Source organism: Oncorhynchus mykiss, chromosome 2 (genome assembly GCF_057628025.1).
Source record: "Oncorhynchus mykiss isolate SJ-2025 chromosome 2, ASM5762802v1, whole genome shotgun sequence".
NCBI lineage: Eukaryota > Metazoa > Chordata > Actinopteri > Salmoniformes > Salmonidae > Oncorhynchus > Oncorhynchus mykiss.
The window spans coordinates 79,636,120-79,660,836 of record NC_143023.1 but is presented as its reverse complement, the minus strand read 5'-3'; the positions used below and the strand labels follow the sequence as shown (position 1 = coordinate 79,660,836).

The 24,717-nt window shown below is 41.7% G+C and overlaps 1 long non-coding RNA gene across 1 annotated transcript in view; it reads right to left on the bottom strand.

Annotated features, from left to right (window-relative positions):
- LOC149985243 (uncharacterized) overlaps positions 1 to 24,717 on the bottom strand; it is a 414,418-nt gene that overhangs the window by 39,138 nt on the left and 350,563 nt on the right. The gene's annotated exons all lie outside the window — the stretch shown is intronic.

Below are 24,717 nucleotides of genomic sequence, written 5' to 3'. Positions count from 1 at the left end.
CTCTGCTGACAGTGACTGGAACGAATTGCAAAAAACGCTGAAGTTGGAGACTTTTATTTCCCTCACCAACTATAAACATCAACTATCTGAGCAGCTAACCGATCGCTGCAGCTGTACATATTCCATCTGTAAATAGCCCACCCAATCTACCTACCTCATCCCCATTCTGTTTTATTTTATTTACTTTGCTGATCTTTTGCACAGCAGTATCTCTACTAGCACATCATCATCTGCTCATCTATCACTCCAGTGTTAATCTGCTAAATTGTAATTAATTGCTCCTATCGTCTTTTTATTGCCTACCTCCTCATGCCTTTTGCACACACTGTATATAGACTTTCTTTTTTCTACTGTGTCATTGACTTGTTTATTCTGTTATTGGCTTGTTTATGGTTTACTCCATGTGTAACTCTGTGTTGTTGTCTGTGTCACACTGTTTTGCTTTATCTTGGCCAGGTCGCAGTTGCAAATGAGAACTTGTTGTCAACTAGCCTACCTGGTTAAATAAAGGTGAAATATTAAAAAAAAAATTGTTAGCCCATGGCCCTATATCCTAGCCCTTTTATACATTTCTAATTGGGCTGTACTGCTACTGTCAAGGCCACGGGAAGTAAGGTTGCCAAGGGTGCTACAGCATCCCTGAAAAATCGTAATACATTTTTTTTTATAAATACATAAACCATTTTAAATAAATATTTTTCACAAAAGTAGTGCACTGGGCCTTTAACAGTCCTGTATTAGCAGAACGATATAGCAGTCTGCAGCACCAGGGCGGGCAAAAAAGATTTGTCCAGCTCCCTGTCGTCGGCGAAACAGTCTCAGCTTAAATGTAACACTTTCTTTGAAATGTATATGTAATCATTTCATATAGTGTTAAACTAACACTTTTCAAAGTGTTGACAAACTAACACCCCCAGAGTGTTGGGTCCCTAACACCATGGGCATTGCAAATTCCGACTTAAACAATTTATTAGAGCTGATGTCGTTACACTTTATCAGTGTTAGGGAATCAACACCCGTGGTGTTACAGTAACACATTTTGTGGGTGTTGTTTTAATACTGTGGAGTGTAAAACATTATTTGCATATTTATTTTCTAGGGGATGTTTAATGTGAATTTTATAGGTACCAGTACCACCCATTTTCACGTTCATCGTATTGATGAGACCAAGGCGCAGCGTGATATGACTACATTGTTCTTTTATTACACGAAGAACACTAAACAAACTAACAAAATTAATGTGACTCTATATACACCGAGTGCTGAACCAGGCAACTACATAGACAATAACCCACATAACCAAAATGGAAAATGGCAACCTAAATAGGATCCCCAATCAGAGACAACGATAAACAGCTGCCTCTGATTGGGAACCAATTCAGACCACCATAGACCTACATTACCTAGACATACAAAACCCCCATAGATATACAAAAACCCTAGACAGGACAAAAACACACATACCCACCCTCGTCACACCCTGACCTTACAAAAATAATACATAAAACATAGATAACTAAGGTCAGGGCGTGACGCCCATGACCATGTTTGCTCATGACAGAGACATTATTATTGCATTCAATGGCTTTCAGTCTTGTGGCCTTCAAGTGAGTGCCTAAAATAATATCGTATTATAAAAATGTAATTTTGACAATTGATAACCTTTTTTGACAATACCCGACTGCCTAGTTTTGCCTTAACACAATGGTCTGAAACTTCTCGTTTGTATGCCACAGAGGCAAGTCAAGTTATGTTGGCTTGCAAAGTGTTACAGAATTCCTATTTGATTCCAGACAACGCTAGGATAGGCAGCGATTGGAACTTTTAAGTGCCTGATATCTGTAGATAGAATGACTGTCAAAGTAGGGAGGATTGATAAATAAGACTACCTAAACCATCTAAACTGGAACAACTATCTCAATAATGGTGAAAGAAGTTCAACCACTTACAGATTGCATTAGTTTAGAAAAACGAATAGTGTAAATTGAATTCATTCATGAATGTGGATGCATAAACTATTATAAAAAGCAACCTGCAATGAAGCATGATGGGAAATATGATAATGAGGCCCTTCCCATATATTTTTACCTCTGAGAGAGTTAGCGGATGTTAACTCAACACAGTCGATTAACAAAAATACCATTTGGTGATGATTCCCCTCTGACTCAAATAACACCTCATTAATTCACTGCAGGTGGTGTCAATCTCAATCCCTCTGGTGTTAACCCCACTAGAATAAACACACAGATGTAACACTCACAATACTTTTTATTTTAACATTGCAAATATGCTGTGTAATAAGGTAAACTGTTCATTTTAAATTCAGTACAACTACTAAATTGTATCTAGCTCAACATTATGCCTACAGGTAGGGTAGGGGCTCATATTACAAATATGCATCTGGGCCTAGAGTAGTGGTTCCCAACCTTTTTCTATTACTGTCCCACCAAGTATATTTTACTCTGCCTGAGTACACCTGAAGTATCCCCTCGTGCATTTTACCAATAAACCTATGGTCTCATGGCTCTTTTCAAGTTACCCCCTGTGGATCAGCCAAGTACCTGCAGTGGATATTACTGGCTAGAGAGCTTCTGGTATACTCATCCTTTACATCCTCCTCTTCTTCTTTGTCTCGGTAGAGGATGTGAGACTCTGCAATCTGAGTCGCTGAGTCTTAGACAGACTCCATAGTGCTGTCTAGGACGACGGTAATCTCTGGGCTCTCCATGTTAACACCGTGTAGCTTCTTCTCTCCATTCTCATTTGTAGATCTCTGAATTTTCTCTTACTCATGGTCTGCATCCCCCGAATGCTGCCCATTGTAACCTCCTACATCATCATGTGAGACTCATTAAAGTGTTGTTGACCAGATGGGCATTCTCCACAGAACCCAAAAGGCCAGCTCCTGAGGTATTGTCTTTATCCACCATAAGCAGAGAGTAGTCATCCTGAGCAACAGGCCTGCCTTCTTGGCCAGAACATTTCTCCTATTATTTCCTGTGAATGCCAAGCACTTCTGGACATCAGATTGTCGGTTGCTCACCTCAAATTCAACTTTCCGTACCGGGACCATGAAGCAGTCATAACTGGTGCCTTAACCAAAAGGTGTCCCGCCAGAGACGTGGAATGATAACCTGCGTTCTAGTACGACTGAGCAGATGGACCAATCGTCCACCACTTCCTAGTATTTTACTAGCTAATGTTAAGTCTCTGGACAATAAGGTGGACGAGCTCAGGCTGAGGATGTCCTACCAACGGAACATGAGACTAATGTACTTTTCCTCACTGAAACATGTCTCTCCCCTTCGGTGCTGAACCCAGCTAGCTAACTTGCTGGGTTCTCCATACATCACATAGACAGGACAAAAGAGTTGTCAGACAAAAACAAAGGAGGTGGGGTATGCTTCATGATCAACAACTCTTGGTCTGACTATTGTAATTTAGAAACACTTTGACACTTTGTTCAATGAATCAGGAATACCTGACGATTAAATGGCGACCCAACTACCTCCAAAGAGAATTATCATCGGTTATCATCACAGCTGGTTACACTCCTCCCCAACATCACGCTGGCACTTAAGGAATTATACAGGACTTTAAACAAACAGGAACCCACAAATCCAGAAGCCGCATTAATTGTGGCTGTTGACTTTAACAAAGTAAATCTTTAAAAAACAAGACCGAAGTTCTATCAACACAACTCCTGTCTTACGAGGGGCAGGGAGATACCATTGTTATTGGCCCTCGCCAGATGGCTACAAGGCCCTCCCTAGTCCCCCCTTTGGAAAATCAGATCACGCCTCCATCCTGCTTCTACCCACCTAAAGGCAGAAACTTCTGCAGAAAGAAGCTGTGATAAGATATGTTCAACACTGGCCTGACCAATCAGAATCTATGCTACAAAACTGATCAAGTGGACAGGGAAATGTCCCTGGTCGCCTCTGCTCTAAAATCGATTAGTACACTGACTCAGTCACGGGGTTCATCAGGAAATGTATAGAAAACAATGTCCCAACAAGAAGACCAACTATGACCTGCACGAATTCATGAAAGATGCAAAAAGACAGTACAGGGGCAAAGTGGAATCACCATTCAAGGACTACGACGCAAGAATGATGTGGCAAGGATTACAATCGATCACAGATTATAACGTTAAAACTAGCTGTTTGATGAACACTGATGCCTTTCTCCCAGATGACCTAAACACTTTTTAAGCTCACGTTGAGGTAAACAACACTAAACCTCCTATGAGGGCCCCTACTGCTGAAGAGGACTGTGTGCTCCCGATCTCTGTGGCCTACATGAGTAAAACTTTCAAGTGTGTGAATACTTGAAAGGCAGCATCCCCAAATTATATGCCTCGCAGTGTCCTCTGAGCATGTGCAGACCAGCTGGCTGGAGTGTTTAAGGACATATTCAACCTCTCCCTCCCCAAGTCTGTAATCCCCAAATGCTTCAAGATGTTCACAATATTCACCATTCTGTCCACCATTGTTCCAAGCAAAGGAAGGTAACCTGCCTACATGACTATTGCCACGTATCACTCTGTCATCATGAAGTGCTTTGAGAGGCTGGTCAAGGACCACATCAGCTACACCAAACCTGACAACTTGGACCCACTACAATTTGCACACCGCCCCTACAGATCTACAAACGGTGCAATCGCAATTGTGCTGCTCGTAATTAGGCTCAGGGATGAAGACCTCCCTCTGCAACTGTATCCTGGACTTCCTGACGGGCAGACACCAAGTGGTGAGGTTTGGCAACAACACCTCTTCTACGCTGACCCTCAACATGAGGGCCCCCCGGGGATACATGCTCAGCACCCTCTTGTACTCCATTTACAGCCATGACTGTGTGGCCATGCACAACTTCAACCCCATCATTACATTTGCTGCTCACACATATGGTGGTGGGCCTGATCACCAACGAGAAAGCTTAAAGGGAAGAGGGTTGATCCCTGGCAGAGTGGTGCCAGGATAACATTCTCTCCCTCAATATCAGCAAAATCAAGGAGTTGATTGTGGACTACAGGACACAGGAGAGGGGGGGGGGGGGGGGGTGTTCTAAGCTAACATATGGAATTGTTTTAAGATGGTCAAAACCAAGGATAATTTAGTTTTGATTTTTTTCTTTTTAGGGCTAGGCCACTTTTTTCTCCACTTCCTGTCTGAAAGACGTGCCCAAGCTGCCCTGAATAATTGGTACCATTGGAAGGCAAACACTGTGAAATTTGTAGAAATGTTAAAATAATACAGGAGAATATAACACAATAGATATGGTAGAAGAAAAACCAAATAAAAACCAACCAGAATTTTTTTTTTTTGTGAGACCATCCTCTTAGAAATGACAGAGAAAGGTCATATTGAAAATGAGCTCCCTGGATGCAATTCCTATGGCTTCCACAGGGTGTCAGCAGTCTATGTTCAAGGTTTCAGGCGAATAAGAAATATCAGTTTTAGTAGGACACAGTCTTGGAAGTTTGTGTTTGAGCGCGCCATGAAGACATTACTCACCTACTAAATCCAGTTTTCTATTAAACATACTTCTTTTTAACCTGTTGCGACGAGCAATCCCGTATCCGGGAGCGTAATTATAGCCTCAAGCTCATTACCATAACGCAACGTTAACTATTCATGAAAATCGCAAAGGAAATGAAATAAATATATTGGCTCACAAGCTTAGTCTTTTGTTAACAACACTGTCATCTCAGATTTTCAAAAAATGCTTTTCAACCATAGCTACACAAGCATTTGTGTAAGAGTATTGATAGCTAGCATAACATTAAGCCTAGCATTCAGCAGGCAACATTTTCACAAAAACAAGAAAAGCATTCAAATGAAATCATTTACCTTTGAAGAACTTCGGATGTTTTTAATGAGGAGACTCTCAGTTAGATAGCAAATGTTCCATTTTCCAATGATATGCCTACAAATACGTCACAATGCTGCAAACACCTTGGGGAAACGACAGAAAGTGTAGGCTCATTCCTTGCGCATTCACAGCCATATAAGGAGACATTGGAACACAGCGCATTCAAAATCTGGCTCACTTCCTGCATGAAATTTCATCTTGGTTTCGCCTGTAGCATTAGTTCTGTGGCACTCACAGACAATATCTTTGCAGTTTTGGAAACGTCAGAGTGTTTTCTTTCCAAAGCTGTCAATTATATGCATAGTCGAGCATCTTTTCGTGACAAGCATTTATCCATGTATACGGGTAAGAGTCTACCCACATTTTCAGATATGATACTTTTCTGATTTTGGCAGAAAGTTGTTTTCATTGCAAATTAAAGCGCACTGTTAGGTGTCTAGCTAACCTTAGCTGGTTGGCTTGCTCACTAGCTAACGTTACATGTATGATCTTTGTAGCAATATTATTTGTATCTTAGAAAGTCATTGCTAGTTACAGCCTAATGGTAGCTAGCTAGCTTGCATTGAACATACTTGGTTAGCTACTAGCTACCTGCAGATTCATGCATGGTGAATGGTAGTATGAGTTGGGATTCACAGGAGGTTGGTGGCACCTTAATTGGGGAGGATGGACTAATGGTATTGGCTGGAGTGGCATGTGGAGATTTGCATCAAAAACATCAAACACATAGTTTGATGCATTCCATTCGCTCCGTTCCAGCCGTTATTATAAGCCATCTTCCCATCAGCAGCCTCCACTGTTGGGATTATGATTCATTGTTTCGCTCGCTAGCTACATGTCTAAACAGAAGACTCCACTATGCAAGTAACCATTTCACTGTGCCGTTTACACCTTCTGTGCATTTGACAAATAAAGTTAGATTTTATTTGATATAGTGTGTGTTTACCAGAGACATTAATGTGAAGAACAACATGACCTGCACCAAATTCAGATTAGGATATAAACCAAGGACTAGAAAAAGTGTATTTTCACTACTACCTTTTATTACTACTTTCACCACTTTTAGTGTTGACATTTTTGGTTGTTTACTACACAACCGTATTTAATATGTTTAGCACATGGCCTCACATGTGAATTCTTAAAGATATTGGTGGGTCTAAGGCTTAAGAGGTTGTGAACGATGCTGAATGGGTGTAGACTAAGAAAAGCTCTCCAGTAGGTGTACCAAAAATATTCACAGGCCATTTTCTCAAAAGTGGGGTTACAAGCTCAACTTTCAGAGCAGAATTACTTTCCCATTGTTTGATATTCCATTTTCTAGCTCTGAGTCTCTACTTTTATCCATGTAAAAAACACAATTTCAAATGGTATATACATTGGACCAAATCCAGGTGATGGGTCACATTTTTGATTAACTTTTGATTATTATTGATATTGATTTTGTACTGCAATGTTGAGGGGCTAGCACACAAGCATTTCACTGCATCTTTTATTCTGTGGAAAACTGTGTGCATGACAAACCACATTTTATTTTATTTGAGTTACACTCCAGGGCCCTCTTCTCCAACTAATTTCCTGTTTCCAAAGAACACGGATTATCCTTTCATCTCTGGGCCATTTTCTCCCCCCATAATTTTATCTTGTTTCCATGACAGCTCAGGCTCATGTATGTGTGTGTGTGTGCATGTGTGTGTGCGTGTCGCCTGGGCTCTGGCGGTGCCCTTTCTTATCTCCCTACCTTTGTATTTGTCGCTGCGTTCACGAGGGACAGACATGGTTCATCATCAATTTCTTGATTACTTTTTTCCCTAAAGTATCTTTTTAAGCTGTAAAGCTGACACATGGAAGGATTTGATGTACAGGTGAGATGGAGAGATCTCTCATGATGTTGATAAAAAAGGACAAACAGATGGCAGTCTTATATTTGCATCTCCTTTGTTCGAGCACGTCATGCACTTCAATGCTTTTTTTAAGTGCAGGAAGACAATTGAGACAAAATAGGAATGAAAAGAAAGTAATAACAAAGCATGTGTGTTGCTGTGATTTAAACGTGTCTTTTCAGCATGTTGCTTTATGTTCATATCAATATCTCTTCATCTATCAGTTAAGTTCCCCATAATATCTCTCCATCTTGAACATGATGATTATGTTGTGGTCTCACCTCAGCAGTTCCAGTTCTATGTACAGTGGATAAACCACACTGCCAAACTCTGTTAATCTGCACCTCAGTGTATGCTGCTGAGGGGAGGACGGCTCAGAATAATGGCTGGAACGGAGGGAATGAAATGGCATCAAACCACTCCAGTCATTACCACGAGCCCGCCCTCCCCAACTAAGGTGACACCACCCTAACTGTGGTGCACCTCAATCAGTTACAGAGAAAACGGTGGTGCACCTTCAGTAGTTATTCTGAACTTTGATCCATTTTGCTTCAGGTGGAATATGAAAGTTGTTTCGCACATCCATCTAACATGTTCAGTGCAGATCATACATAGTCTGTTGAAACCAAAACCAATCAATCTATCCCTTTGGGATTTCAGGTTACCCTGGAGAGTATACATACCGTACATACACACTAATTCCCAGTGGATTTTGCAGTACACAACCATATGACATCAACAGTGCAGGCGTGTTTGGAGATGCTGCTAGAAGGTAAGTACATCTCACAGTCTGCTGGATGGATAATGAGAGAGAGAAGAAAGGTGCATCCAAAAGACTTGGCCAACAGGGAATACACAGCTGAAGCACAGCGAACAGAGCAGGCATCACCCACTCCAGTGAAGAGCCGGGGTGAAGCTTTCCCACAGCATTATTGACAGTGATGCAGAGGCAAATCTAGAACAAAGTGCGATATCAGCCTTGGCTGCCTGAGAGCTTTAGGCCTGCTGGAATATTTCAAGAACCAACTCTACAGCCTAACACTTTGCAAGCTGTCCTCTCCACAGAAGAGGTGTGAATCGATTGTGTATTTAATAAGGGAAATACATACAGTAAACATGCAGAAACAAAGATTCAAAGATATATTGTAGGCATACATGTGATGCTACTCTCAATCTATTCTTCCTGACTTTATCATCACAGAGTGACAGATGCATTTGACAACTCTACTTATAACTAGCAACGTAGCAAAATGTGTCAAAACAAGAGTAGTTTTAAAACCTTTAAAGCATACAATTTGCTCAACACCTAAGCTTCAGCTGGAGCTATATCCGTCACACACGTCCCCCATTTCACTCTCCCCTCCCTTCCACCACCACCTTACCACCTTTACTAGGAGTACTTTCACGCACAAATCTACTTATCTCACTGTCATTAGCTCTAACTATAGCAACAGTTTCTTAGCAACAGTCATGGCTGGTCTCCTTTGAGTAATCACATCAGGAGAGGTGTGGTACTGCAGCAGGTATTGTGTCAAAACGATGTAAACACATTAATCTGTCAATCACCCTACAGCAAAGGTAAAGATTCAGCTATTTCTGGTTGATACTGCAGGCATGCTCTCTCTCTCTCTCTCTCTCTCTCTCTGTCTGTCTCTCTCTCTCTCTCTCTGTCTTTCCAGCTCTCTGAATTACTTTATTTCCTCTACTACATCATCTCTATTAGATGACTTTCTGAGTGTACAGTACAACTCACAATACGAGCACATACAGTCTTTGGGGACAATCTAAAGTTGCTACATTCATTTTTGGACTTGTAAATTAAAACCCTTTAGAACCCATAGCGACCGTCGACGGCCTTTCTTGAAATATTATAGCGGCCACAAACAGCCTTGTTTTTTAAATATTATGTTTGTGTCAATAACACAAAATGAACTAGCTACAGTATGTGACAGCCTATAGGTAGGAGGTCAGAGACCTGGCAGTGTGGTGCCAGGACAACAACCTCTCCCTCAATGTGAGCAAGACAAAGGAGCTGATGATCAGAACAGGCCCTCATTAAAATCGACAGGGCTGTAGTTGAGCGGGTCGAGAGTTTCGAGTTCCTTCGTGTCCACATCACCAATGAACTATCATTCTAAATATACACCAAGACAGTCATGAAGAGGGAACGACAACACCGTTTCCCCCTCAGGAGACTGAAAAGATTTGGCATGGGTCCTCAGATCCTCAAAAGGTTCTACAGCTGCACCATTGAGAGCAACCTGACCGTTTGCATCACCGCCTGGTATGGCAACTGCTCGGCATCTGACCGTAAGGCGCTACAGAGGGTAGTGTGAACGGCCCAGTACACCACTTGGGCCAAGCGTCCTGCCATCCAGGACCGATGTAATAGGCGGTGTCAGAGGAAAGCCCAAAACATTGTCAGAGATTCCAGTCACCCAAGTCATAGACTGTTCTCTGTTACCGCACAGCAAGCGCTACAGGAGCGCCAAGTCTAGCATCAAAATGCTCCTTAACAGATTCTACCCCCAAGCCATAAGACTGCTGAACAATTAATCAAATGGCCACCAGCCTATTTACATTGACACCCCCCCACCTCCATTTGTATTGTACACTGCTGCTACTCACTGTTTATTATCTCTGCATAGTCACTTGATACCGGTACTCCTGTATGTAGCCTCGTTATTATTGTTTTATTGTGTTACTTTCATAATTTTTTACTTTAGTTTATTTGGTAAATATTTTCTTAACTATTCTTGAACTCACTGTTGGTTAAGGGTTTTTAAGTAAGAATTTCAAGTTCTACACTTGTTGTATTCGGCGCATGTAACAAATTAAGGTTGATTTGACTTTTCCCCTAAACATGTACCTAATTACACAAAATGACAGCGCTGAAGCAGACAAAACTTTTCACTGTGAAAGAGGCTTTATCTATGTTGGTTGGTGATACGGATTCAGACACATCACTGCATTTTGAAAAGAGGTGATTTCGAGGTGAGTAAAATAAGGAAACAGCAGATATATGTTTAGTGTTGTCGATGTTTGATGCTGGGAAACTTGGGGAATAGCTCACAGATTAGCATGCCCTGTCATGTCATGATAACTTGATTGGTGCAGGCGAGCACATCAGCGGTCGAGCACGAATGATTGCACTCTGTCTCATCTAAATATTTGTTTAGCGTTGTTTCTTACCGATGTAATTCATATGGGAATGGCCCAAGCTATAGCTAGCTAGCTAACTACTTAGTCTGTCAGGCAAGTAGCGGTAAATTTGGGCTGCGCTCACAAAGCGTCAAACTCAGCTGTTTCAGCTTTCACTAGCAAGTCATAGACTACCAGCTAACTAGCCACTGAAATTAAGGTTAATCGTGTTTATTGCATTATCATACCCTTGTCCTCCCTGACGAAGGCCATGTAGTCGAAATACGTCAGAGTTTTTAATCTTCGTTTCCATAGAACATGCCATACAAATAAAATCATTTAATTAATTATATAAAGAGTGCCTTGGTTCTCCTTTCTTTTTGATGACCTTTTACCAAAGAGCGCCTTCTGTCTACCAAAACCGACTATTGTGTATCTTAGCAGCGCTTCTTTTTTTTATTTTTTCTACAATTCATGTTGATCTGTTGGGCTTAGTTTATGGTTTGCTACTTGCATATATTAATATGCTATATATTGCCTTTTCCCCTATTATTTGACAGCTTATATGATGAGTTGGATATTTGTTTTCATAACCAGCTGACAAGTTGCTTGTTTTACCGATGCAATTAATTTGGAAACTGTCCTAGCTTCATAACTAATCAGCTAACATTGGCAAACTCTGTAGAGTAGTTAGTCTGACAGCCAAGAAAGCAAGAGTTGATTGGAGGAGAGTGTGTGTGTGTGTGTGTGTGTGTGAGAGAGAGGGGGGGGGGGGGGGGGCGGGTGGAATGGGAGGTGGAATGGGAGGCGTGTAACTGTATGACAAAATGTATTATGGAAACCCCTTATTAGGAAGAGAGTATGTGTATGGTTGAGAAAAAGAGGAAGGAAGAGAGAAATAGTGTGAGAGGGAGAGAGAAAGATGATGTTCCTGACCACAATTATATCCTATTTGTTGCTCATCTCCTCTCCCTCAGTTCCTCTGTTCCTCTAGGTCAGTGAAAGTGAAGGATGTGATGTAGAGAGTCAGAGGAAAAGGGAGGGGAAGAGGGAGAGCACACCCAAGAGGGGAGCGTATGTTTCCATAGCGTGTCTCTGCCCAAGTCCTACCATTCACCCATGTACCACACAGCGGGGGCCTAAAGTGATAATGGCAGGGGTTTTGGAGTTGTTTTTAAAAGAGGTAGGAACTTTTGTCTGTTCCAGAGCTTGTAATGAATTACAATAAGAAAATGGGTGGGGTTGACACACTTGACTAACTGAGGAGCAATTACAATGTTGTGCACACAGGCAGAAAATTGTGGAAGTATGTGTTTTGGGAGATGCTCAACATTGCTATCATAAATGAATACATTGTGTAGGGGACCCTGCAAAGGCCCCATCCTAGAAACCGCAGGCGCTGGTCCCTGAAGGCCTTCAAAATGCAGCTTGTGCAGTCACTTTGTGATATGGCTATTGGCAGGAATAGGGGAGCCAAGAATGTGGCAACAGGGCGTGGCCCAAGTTGTAACTGATTTGAAAGCAGGATACGTTTGAATGGCACAAGAGAGGGTGTGTGGTGTGCATCCGGAGTGGACACAAGGCAAAGAGTGGTAGATGTGTAGAAACCTCATTTGGGTGCTCTACGTGTTCTGTGCCACTTTGCAGAATGGGGCCGTGCTTCCAGATGTTCTATGACATACATATATTGTAGGCTAAATGCAAACACTAAAGTGACATTGTGAAATGTGAATTTGTCACACAAATCTTTCATTGTCCTTGAACAGTTGTGGTGTTTTGTATCTTTTCTCTTTTATCTGTCTATCTAATACTTGATGCATTCACTGAATTGTTGTCAAAGTAGGCTACTATTTCTACATTTTGTGTCGGGCTTGGTCTGTATTAAATCTTATTTAGAGAGGTTACCTACATTTTGAAACAGTCTCTGAATAGTTTTTTACATTTTTAGATTGTTACAGAAGTAAGAATTGTTGTCAATCAGATAGCCTACTTGGTATGGGTTTTGAAATACAATCTGAATATTGTTCTCAGGTCACATTTTGGATAATTGTGGCATTTATATGTAAATAAAAGTTATATTATATTTGGTACATTTTGAGTGAGTAATTAAGTCAAGTTTACTACAATTTTTTGTTGTGTTAAGTGTTAATCTGTTTTTGATAGTGAGTGTCTTTACACAATGGAAGACGCAATTTGTGTTTTTCCTATTGACATGAATGTGGTGTCAAATTAATAGTATGTTAGCTTGTAATTGTCATTTGTTTTTAGATTTTGAGCTATGTCTGTTTGTTTGAAATGGGTGAGAAAATTAGCTTAGAGTTCTCAATATACAACAGCGTTCTAGAATTCTATTGGCATCTGAAGGGTTTTAATGACATGCACCGATTAATTCTTACAAGTGTGTTTTACTCCATTGTTTGTGAACGAAAACAATGTAAACTAACACTGTATAGCCTAAAAACATGGTTCAAACTATACTTTTGGTATCATGGACAGTCAGTCCTTTCATCCATAGCTCTGTCTCTGAATTTGAAAGTGGATACACTTCTCCAACCCCATCCCTCACCTTTTTACCAAAACAGTGCTGGGGAAAACGTTGTTGTTGTTTTGACTGATTGCCTCTTTAAAGATTTGCATCTTGACATAATGCTATTTAGAGAGGATGAGTCTCAGACCCACTTTACAGTACCAGATAAGCCACTCTCATGCACACACAGCTCTTTACTCCAACCCAATCCCCTCCAACAGGCCATAGTGAAAACTGCTGTGTAGGCAGAATTAATGTTTATTTATTTATTTCTCCCTTCATTCTAATTACTTATTAGTAGGACACATACGTTTTCCCTTAAGTGGTTTGTACATCATCCCTCTCTCCTCTAAATTAGCTACATCACAGGTTCAAAGATATGGAGGGTAATGCTAATCTGGCCCACAAACAGCCCTGGTAGAGGAGAGGAGGAGTGGAGGAGAGGAGGAGGAGAAGAGAGGAGGAGAGGAAGAGTGAAGGAGAAACCAGGTCAGGAGAGAGAGGGCACTGTGCTCCTACACTCCTATAGATCCAGGCTGATCCAGTCTCATCCTGTTAGATTTGTATGTGAAGGAGGATCTACAGATGTCATATCTTAATTTGTCCAGTTTCTCACAGCAGGAAAATAAGGTGAATTATTGTGTGGATTATAATTATTTCCATAGGGGTTGATACATTTTTTGATAGGTCAAATCAAGTCTGACATTTTTAAGTGCAAATTACAAACTTTTGCAGACTTTGTAAACCTTGAGTACACTGCACGTTTGCATTTCCTGCCTTGCCGGAAAATTCCTGCAACGATTGGGTGATCAAATGAAGATCATACATCTGTAGCTACATCATCATGTGAAGCCAGATGTTTGGTGATCATTGGGAATAACATGCAGCTGCCTTTGACCAGTTAGACTGTTAATCTGAACAAATTGGCCACATTACCTGCTGTTTCTGATGTAATCGAATGGTCTATGTGGAGCATTAGACTTAAAATAGGATTTAATAACTAGGTATTGTGAATTAATAGAACACTGCTTTGATGTGTCTGAATTTTGGTTGTGACCCCTCAGAGACACAATGCATTGACAGTAAGCAATCCCCTTAATAATACAAAAACAAACAAACATTCAAATGAAACAAGCAAAATAAAGTATTTAATATTCATAACTCCATAATAGAAAAGGCAGTAAGATCCAGAATGTCATCCCTGAAATTGTCAACACATTTCAAACAGTTGGGGAACTTAACCGGGATGGTTTCCTTCCTTCCTGACATCATCCAGGTGCGACCAGACCCCCAGAAGACCTTGGACATGCAGCTGTCAGCCCTATATTCCTGCTATGGTTATAGCACGGCATTCTGATGCATTAATCTCATATTGTGTGCTACTGGTGACAAAGAAAGATGCATCATCTGAACAAGACTCTCGGCAGGGACAGGGGACCAGTCCACAGGGGCTGACAGGGCCGAAGGGGCTGGGGTCTACCCCTCCCAAACTGGAAAGATACGATGAACCCCTCTTCTTTCTCCCTGAGCACAATGTGCCAGAGGGTCTTGGGGATGGAGGGGTGTGCCCTGGTGGCTTATTGGGCTCGAGGAGCAGACACAGGTCAGATGGCATCCCCAGCCGCGTCCTGGGGATGCCGTCATCATGAAGTGCTTTGAGAGACTAGTCAAGGACCATATCACCTCCACCCTACCTGACACCCTAGACCCACTCCAATTTGCTTACCACCCCAATAGGTCCACAGACGACGCAATCACAATCGCAACCACACTACACACTGCCCTAACCCATCTGGACAAGAGGAATACCTATGTGAGAATGCTGTTCATCGACTACAGCTAAGCATTTAACACCATAGTACCCTCCAAACTCGTCATTAAGCTTGAGACCCTGGGTCTCGACCCCGCCCTGTGCAACTGGGTACTGGACTTCCTGACGGGACTTCCTGACGGGTAGGTAACAACATCTCCACCCCACTGATCCTCAACACTGGGGCTCCACAAGGGTGTGTTCTGAGCCCTCTCCTGTACTCCCTGTTCACCCACGACTGCGTGGCTATGCATGCCTCCAACTCAATCATTAAGTTTGCGGATGACACTACAGTGGTAGGCTTGATTACCAACAATGACGAGACGGCTTACAGGGAGGAGGTGAGGGCCCTCGGAGTGTGGTGTCAGGAAAATAACGTCACACTCAACGTCAACAAAACAAAGGAGATGATTGTGGACTTCAGGGAACAGCAGAGGGAGCACCCCCCTATCCACATCGACGGGACAGTAGTGGAGAGGGTAGTACGTTTAGACAAACTGAATTGGTCCACCCACACAGACAGCGTTGTGAAGAAGGCCAGCAGCACCTCTTCAACCTCACGAGGCTGAAGAAATTCAGCTTGTCACCAAAAGCACTCACAAACTTCTACAGATGCACAATCGAGAGCATCCTGTCGGGCTGTATCACCGCCTGGTACGGCAAATGCTCCGCCCACAACCGTAAGGCTCTCCAGAGGGTAGTGAGGTCTGCACAACGCATCACCGTGGGCAAACTACCTGCCCTCCAGGACACCTACACCACCCGATGTCACAGGAAGGCCATAAAGATCATCAAGGACAACAACCACCCGAGCCACTGCCTGTTCACCCCGCTATCATCCAGAAGGCGAGGTCAGTACAGGTGCATCAAAGCAGGGACCGAGAAGCTGTCTATCTCAAGGCCATCAGACTGTTAAACAGCCACCACTAACATTGAGTGGCTGCTGCCAACATACTGACTCAACTCCAGCTCACTTTAATAATGGAAATTGATGGAAATTGATGGAAAAAATGTATCACTAGCCACTTTAAACAATGCTAGAAGCACAAGCATTTCGCTACACTCGTATTAACATCTGCTAACCATGTGTATGTGACAAATAAAATTTGATTTGATTTGAGGTCAAAGGTTATCTAAACAGCAGATGCTACCGCACAGATGGAGTGTGCTGCGGTAGAGAGGTGGAACATTGGAGGAATGGAGGCATGCAGCACTCATTTTCATCTGTTTCCACTGGGCTCGGCTGGTGTACGTACACATAACCCACACAGACCCATGAAATAATTGCATAGTTCATCAATGCAGCACAAACCACTTATGTAAATGTATGAGAATGCAAGGGAACATTGTTATGCTGATTTGAGTTGTTTTGTGGAACAATCTTCTCCAACATCAGCAGAGACAGGATCTCTAAGTACCAGGAACAAATCCCCCCCTTTGACGTTTGTTGTTCTGATTTAGACCAATGCTTTACATCTGAGGCAGTGAACAGCACATTTCACAAATTAAAATTGAGCAAAATACATAAATATGCTGTGTACCATGTACAAAGCAAGCCAATCCTCCTGTGGTTGACTCACGCTGAGCTCGCTGCACAAACAAGCTTTTCCTGCTCCAGGCTGGGAGCTGGGACACACTAGTAAATGAAGCCCTGTTTTTCACTCATGAAATTGGTTCCAATGCTCCACCAGATCAATCTACACAGGGGAAAGTCACGATAATTCAGACAAAACAGTACGTTTGATAAGAGACTGCTCATGGAGTAGAACACGTCAACCCGTGGTTGTTTCTGTTATTACTGGGCTTACATCATCAATAAGAGTTCTTTCTGGAAAATTGGCAGAGATGTGTTGTGCTCTGATGCTGATCAGAGATTGTGCAACTCAAGTAAACGTAACAATGACGGAGACAAAATAGACATCAACTCACCTAAATTAGCATTTTTTGCTATGTTGTTTCACAGAGAATATCCTATGTGGCCCTGTCATTATATGTAAATCCATGTGTTCCTTCCTACATAGTGTACAGAAAGCTACATAACAGACACATGTCAAGATCAGTGCCAGCATAAAGAAATATGCACTTATCAGCCTCTTGGGACTTTTGGGATCCATCATCTATCTGTCCCAAGCAAATCTGTCTTTTGTCCTTACATATATAGTCTAGTATCACTGGCTATCGAACAAGATGAGAAAAAAGGAGCATAAGACTTGCTGGAGAACAAATTAGAAAAAAAAAACAAGTGATTTCCGTTTGGCAAAGAGACTTTCCACTGGGCTCTGTTTTATTGGAGATCTTTAAATTGTGCAGTGCAGGATAAGAGAGAGTATCTGTGAAAGCTCAGTAACCATTATTTAATGAGAGTTTGATACTGAGGAGAGAGGAGCAGAAACCTGGAGGCAGCTAGCCTCCTCAATTAGATTTAGCTCAGCAGCACCACTCAAAGGCCCCTGTCCCCCTGAGACCTCTCAACTATGTGATGAGCAAGTGTTTACAACTCCATAAGTCACTCAACTTTTCAACTGAGACAAGTGTGCGGAGCGAGGGGAGGGCATCAGTGGGATTTCTGTGCCACTTAGATTATCCCTCAAGTTCTCCCCATGCTTACTTAATCTAAACCACCTCTAATCCCGATGTAAAACGTTGACAATCTGTTGAGTTTTACAGCACAACATAAGCTCAGTGCTGATTTATGTATTAATACCAGATACGACAGGAGTGACACTGACGACTGGGACCGCTATAGACTGTTCAATTTATGATCCCTGTTTAGACTCATCCATATTCCTCTCCTCCCCTCTATGGCAGGGGGGTGTCCCCTGGAGGAGGCTCCCACACTGACTGCCTGGCTGACTGACTGACTGGCAGCCCTGTGCTTATTACTCATCTCCCCTCTCCTCCTTCTCTGGCTCATACTTAGAGAATTGGAGGCGGCTGTATCATCCAGGATGAGAGAGATAGAAAGAGGGATAGAATGACAGCAAGAGGAGAGAGAGAGAAAGAGTGAAATAAATATAGAGAGGAGAGTGCAAAGGACAGGGCTATGTAGAGAGAAAGAATGATAGAGAAGTATGAGCGAGATGTCTGTGTGGGTAGACAGACTCTATGGCAGGGCCTTGGATGGAGTGATGGATGGAGGGGCAGGTCTGGTCCTTTCACAGCACAGAGACTGTGCTCCCTCTCCAGCCTCAGGTTCCTCGTGCCTTGCCTCCTCCTCCTCCTCTTGGACAGTGCAGCTCGATACCACAGACATCACTGTCTGAGAGGCCTCACACATCAACCATGTAGCAAATAAGGTTTTTCAAATGTTCTGTCCATTTTTGTCAAATGTTTTTCTCACGTTGTTGGCTATTTAATTTGAACGAAACAAAACATACAAACAAATGTATTCTCAATTTACTCAAATAAAAGTGATGAAAGTACAAAAACAACTACTTTGCATAAAACACTTGATGGTGTAATAAAATAACAAAATGGGACAAATCATCTCCAGGCATTTTTTGTATTTTTGTATAATATTTTGTTATAGATTGCCCTGTGCTTTCGATTGCCTACAATGGGTCCAAATACTAACCATATAGTATGACATATGGTGTGTATTTTGATATTAGAGTATGTTGTTGCATGTCTGACTGTCCTCTTGACTGAATGGGTTGAAGTTGATCTATGTGAATAGGATTTGCATGGGGATAATTAAGAATTCAAACAACTATGTCAAACCATGTAATAGATCTCTTCAAAACAAAAAAGAGATCAATCACATTGTTTGTGGATTATTAATCAATGTGTTGTCTTAAGGGTCAAAAATGGCCCACCACTATGTTTAACAGCAGAGAAAACTCCTTAAATTCTATTTTTTCAACTTGAAATGTTATGACTTTTGCTAGAGTGACCCCAACATTAGAAAAAGTGAAACCGTCTATGTTCATATTTCCATGAAAACTGTACACCACCAGGGTACAAAGATTGTCTTGGGGTCACTTTTTACACGCACGCACGCACGCACGCACGCACGCACGCACGCACGCACGCACACACACACACACACACACACACACACACACACACACACACACACACACACACACACACACACACATACACACACACACACATACACACACACACACACACACACACACACACACACACACACACACACACGAGAAATGGAGATTATGTGTTCTACTAATTGAACTCAGCCAGCAGCTCCTAAAGAGGAAGATCACCATGGTTGGCACAGTTAGAAAGAACAAGCCTGAGCTCCCCGCTGCACTCCTCGCAACTAGGGAGAGAGAGGCCTTCTCATCAAAGTTTGCCTTTACCCCTGCCACCCCTCTGGTTTCTTACCTCCCAAAGAGGAACAAGAATGTGGTCCTCCTGAGCACACTGCACAAAGTGGCTGAGAACAGTGAACGTGAGGACAGGAAGCCAGCCATCATCCTGGACTACAACAACAACAAAGGAGGCGTGGACAACCTGGACAAGGTGATTGGAGCTTACAACTGCCGGAGGATGACTGCCCGCTGGCCCCTGGTCATCTTCCATAACATCATTGATGTGTCCTCATACAATGCCTTCGTGATACGGAACAAGATCAACCCTACCTGGATGCCTGATAATCGGAACAAGAGGGGGTTCCTGGAGCAGCTGGGAAAGGCAATTGTGACCTCAGACATTCAAAGATTGGAGTGCCTCCCCTGCACAGCAGCCTCTATAGCACTTGTGAAAGCTGTTCAGGGGGCTGAATCCTGTCCTGATCCACCTGAGGCTGCAGCTGGGGCAGTCAAGAGGAAGAGATGCCAATTCTGCTCCCCAAAGAAGGAATGGAAAATAAATACTATGTGCTGCACATGTGATAAATACATCTGCAAAGTCCATGCACACACACTTGCATACTGTCCTACATGTGCTAATTAGAGTTGATTGAGTTATGTTCTTCACATTTTTGTTTTGTATCTATTATCTTATCTTATTTTATTCTTATTTATTGTTGTTGTTTGTACACCTTGTGGGTGGGGGCAATAGCTCAAAAAATGGGAGAAGACTAATTTTATGTTGATGAATTCCTCATTGCACAGTGTTACGGATACAAGTATTCTGTGTGTATCCTGTGTGTGTATTTCTTTTCTCTCCTTCTCCCCTCCTCACAGGTGGCAATCATCTTTCCCAAATCAGTCATCAATCAGTCACTAATCAGAATACACACCTCCTCCTGTTTCCATGACCCAATCACATCCCCTTTCCCTTGGTTTAAAAACCCATTCAGTTGTTTCCTCTGGAGCTCCATCTCTCTGTCAATCTCTCGGTAGTTCTCTGGTTTTGTTTTCGCTACTACATGTCACTTTGTCCCCACCTGAGAGTGTTGTTTTTGTTATGTTGTTTGATGGTGGGAAAAAGGGGTACTAAGACAAGTCGTCCATGGGCATACACTACCCATAGGTAAACTTTGTTTAACAACCCTAGTTAGAACTGGGCGGACCACCCACTGTATTTTTGGTTAGTTAGCTGTATTGAAGTAGGCTAGTCTAACTTAGGGGTATTTTTGGATATTTGTTTATTTTCTTGGGTCCAGCTCAGCCCATTTTCCCTCCCTCTGTACCGTGTGTTTGCAAATAAACCCTGAGTGTTTGATGGTAGATGTTAGTTGTCTGTGGTTATTTCGTTCTCACCGTTACTTTGTCACTATTACACTTTGCATGAGTTATGTTACGGGTCTCGATACCATTCCCCCTAGACTGCCGGGCCAAAGGGATTCGTAACACACAGTACATAAGAATATATCACTATGTTGCCAAAAAAGTTCAATGCTGTTATTGTTTCCATTCAATGAAATGCATTTCAAAACTACTTTCTGAACATTTCTGCTACTTTCTTAGGCTATACAAGTGCTATCTCTTTCAAAAAATGTATGTTTAAACCTATGCAGTACCTTTAGCAATAATAATTAACCTCTACTTTAGTAAAGAAAACAATTATGACAGGTGTGACATAATAAAAATGAGTGCAGTCTTTCTGCATTGTGAAGAGGGAAACCCAAGATATTCAAAGTTTGTGATGAATGACAGGTTTTTTCTTCATGCAAAATAGATTTCAAGTAGGAGTCTTATCTCCCTCTCTAACTTTAAACATCAACTGTCTGAGCAGCTTACTTACACTGTACCTGTACACAGCCAATATGTAAATAGCACACACCTCATCCCCATATTATTACTTACCCTCTTGCTCTTTTGCACCCCAGTATCTCTTGCAAATCATCATCTGCACATCTATCAATTCAGTATTAATGCTAAATTGCCTCTAGGGACTATTTATTGCTTTCCCCTCTACTCTTTACATTTGCACACACTGTACATAGATTTGTCTATTTTGCTTTTCTTTTGTGTTATTGGCTATGTTTGTTTGTGTAACTCGGTTTTTGTCGCACTGCTTTGCTTTATCTTGGCCCGGTCGCAGTTGTAAATGAGAACGTGTTTTCAACTGCCCTACCTGGTTAAATAACGGTGAAATCATTTTTAAAAATAAAAAATGCAAATGTGGGGTTTAAAATTCAATTAAGCTGCTTTGTTTTGGGTTTAGTGAAGGGGGGTCATTTTTACCCTTAGGACAAGTGGAGTATACAGAATGTTAAGACTACACAAGGGTTAAAGAATTGTTGAATTGTATAATATAGAAACTGAGATCTTTAGCTCTCCTCAGCAGCAGTTGATTAAAAGCCTTCGACACGTGTAGATGGCCTACTCTGAATCATACCTGTCCAGAAGAAAGCCCATACCTCTGACTTACTTTATGAGAGAGAGGGACTGGGAAAGAGGTAGGAGGAGAGGAAAAGGGAGAAGTAGACAAAGAGATTTAGAGACAGGGAGAGATGTCTTTCATTCAATTTCTCCTCGCTGGCTGGCACATGCTGGATGCATAATCAGTTAATGCTGATGGTAACACAGTCTGACTTGTCATGCCCAGGCAGATACGGGCAGATCTGTACTTTTACTTTTTATGTTCCCTCTAATGGAGTTGATAAGCCTATTTGTCTGTGTACTAATGTTTTCATTACCACACTGCTTCATTATATGATATGTCATAGTTTGCTTGATGGTGAATAAATGGTTGTTCTAGTTTGGGGTTTGTCTTGATGTCTGTGTTCCTCTGTAAGAAGCCCCTCATTGCTATCTGCTGTGTCACATGGGTTTAATGGGGTATGAACGGCTGTGTATATGGCATGGCTGGCAGAATGTAATTTTGCTTGTCAAGTAGATTGACGTTTATTAAATTAATCTTACACTGAGTGTTCCTCTTTCCCTGGGACCATGGCGAACTGACGCCAGGATGACAAGAAACGTTCACAGATTCAGATCTGACGTGTGGTAAGTAACTCAAACTTTTGGTCCAGTCCTACATTTGTGATCCACCATCTGGTTTAGGTCCTATGTAGCATAATTAAAAATTGTGTTTTTACATTGGATAGAAGTAGAGACTAGAGCTAGAAAACGGTATGTCATACACTGTATTTGAGGAACAATGGGAAAGTAATTCTGCTTTGAAAGTCGACAAACTTGTAACCCCACTTTTGAGAAAATGGTCCTTGAATTTTTTGATACACCTACTGGAGAGCTCTTTTTTCCCCCACACATTCAGCATCATTCAAAACCCTCTTAAAATTGATTGGGGCTAGGGGGCAGTATTTTCACGTTCGGATGAAAAGTGTGCCCAAAGTAAACTACCTGCTACTCAGAACCAGAAGCTAGGATCTGCATATAATTAGTAGATTTGTATAGGAAACACTGTTTCTAAAACTGTTAGAATAATGTATGTGAGTATAACTTTTTTGAGGTCATTGTGTTTCCCAATGGTTTTCTATTGAACCTGGTTGCAGTTCCTATGGCTTCCACTAGATGTCAACAGTTTTTAGAAATTGGTTGATGTTTTTCTTTTGAGAAATGAAGAAGTATGGCTGTTCTTTGTGTCACTCCAAGTGGACTCTACTGTTTGGTACATGTGAACTGGAACGCGCTTCACGCTGTTATCCGGTATTGAACACAGTATATTCCGTCTTAAATTTGATAGATTATTTACATTTTAGGATACCTGAGGTTGGATTAGGAATGTTGATTGGACCAAGTTTACATGAAACTTATTAGAGTCTTTGTAGGCATGTTGGGCGCGTTGAAACGGGTGTATTTCTGAATCAAACTCTCCAAATAAATTGACATTTTTGGGACTTGAAAGAAATTATCGAACAAAATTACCATTTGTGATGTTTCTGGGACATTTTGGAGTGCCAACAGAAGACCTTCAAAGGACCTTCAAAGGTAAGGCATTAATTATATCACTATTTCTGACTATTGTCACGTACCTGCCAGGTTGAAATCTGATTTTCATGTGTTTGTATGCGGGGCGCTGTCCTCAGATAATCGCATGGTCTGCTTTCGCCGTAAAGCCTTTTTTAAATCTGACACAGCGGCTGGATTAAAAATAAGTTAAGCTTTATTTTGATGTATTACACATATATTTTCGTGAATGTTGAATATTGATATTCCTGTAGTTTGAATTTGGCACGCTACAATTTCACTGGATGTTGGGATTGGTGTGTGAAGGGATCCATAAGAGGTTTTAAGCCTTAGCCTTACCATCTCTGGTAAACACACACTAGGTCAAAGTTGTCTCATGCACATGATACAGAAGGTGTAAACGGTACAGTGAAATGGTTACTTGAATAATAGCAATATCAAAACAGAAAATGTCCAGATACATATATTTATGAAATGTTGTATACTAGATGATGCTTACTCAGATACACTTCTCTAAATGTATTGGTCATGTGAAAGAAATGCTATACCCCCCCCCGCCACATCTAGCTAAGCCAGCTAAACAGTGAACCGGCATAATCCCAACTCATGCTACTACCTATACAAACATCGTCACAGCTGGGGTATAAATCTGCAGGTTTCTAAAACTAGCCAACTAGGTTCAATGTTAGCTAGCTAACATTAGGGTATAACTAGCAATGCAAATGGGTTTCTGATTAGAATAATATTACTACACAGATCATACACTTAATGTTAGCTAGCGAGCCAGCAAGCTAACGTTCGCTAGCTAGTTAACAGTATGCATTAACTTGCAATGAAAATGAATTTCTGACAAAATTAGAAAAGTATAATATCTGAAAATGTAGCTAGACTCTTACATGGATGAATGCTTCACGGCAGACTGGAACCATTTAACTCTGTTTTGTTGTAGCTACATATTGTTTGGCCAGTGTTGTGTCAAGTCACTCCGGTTTTGACTGTGGTGTGTGCAGAAAGTAGCCCATCACAACTTTTTCCAACCGATCTGTCGATTGCACCTGCTAAATTCTGGTCATCAATGTTGTTGAGGACAGTAGTAAAACTTTTGTAGTTCTAAATGGTAACGTTATATCTTTCAAAAACACTGCGTTAGAAAGGAATATCAACATGTACTGAGTAGCTCACGTTATAAACAGAAGC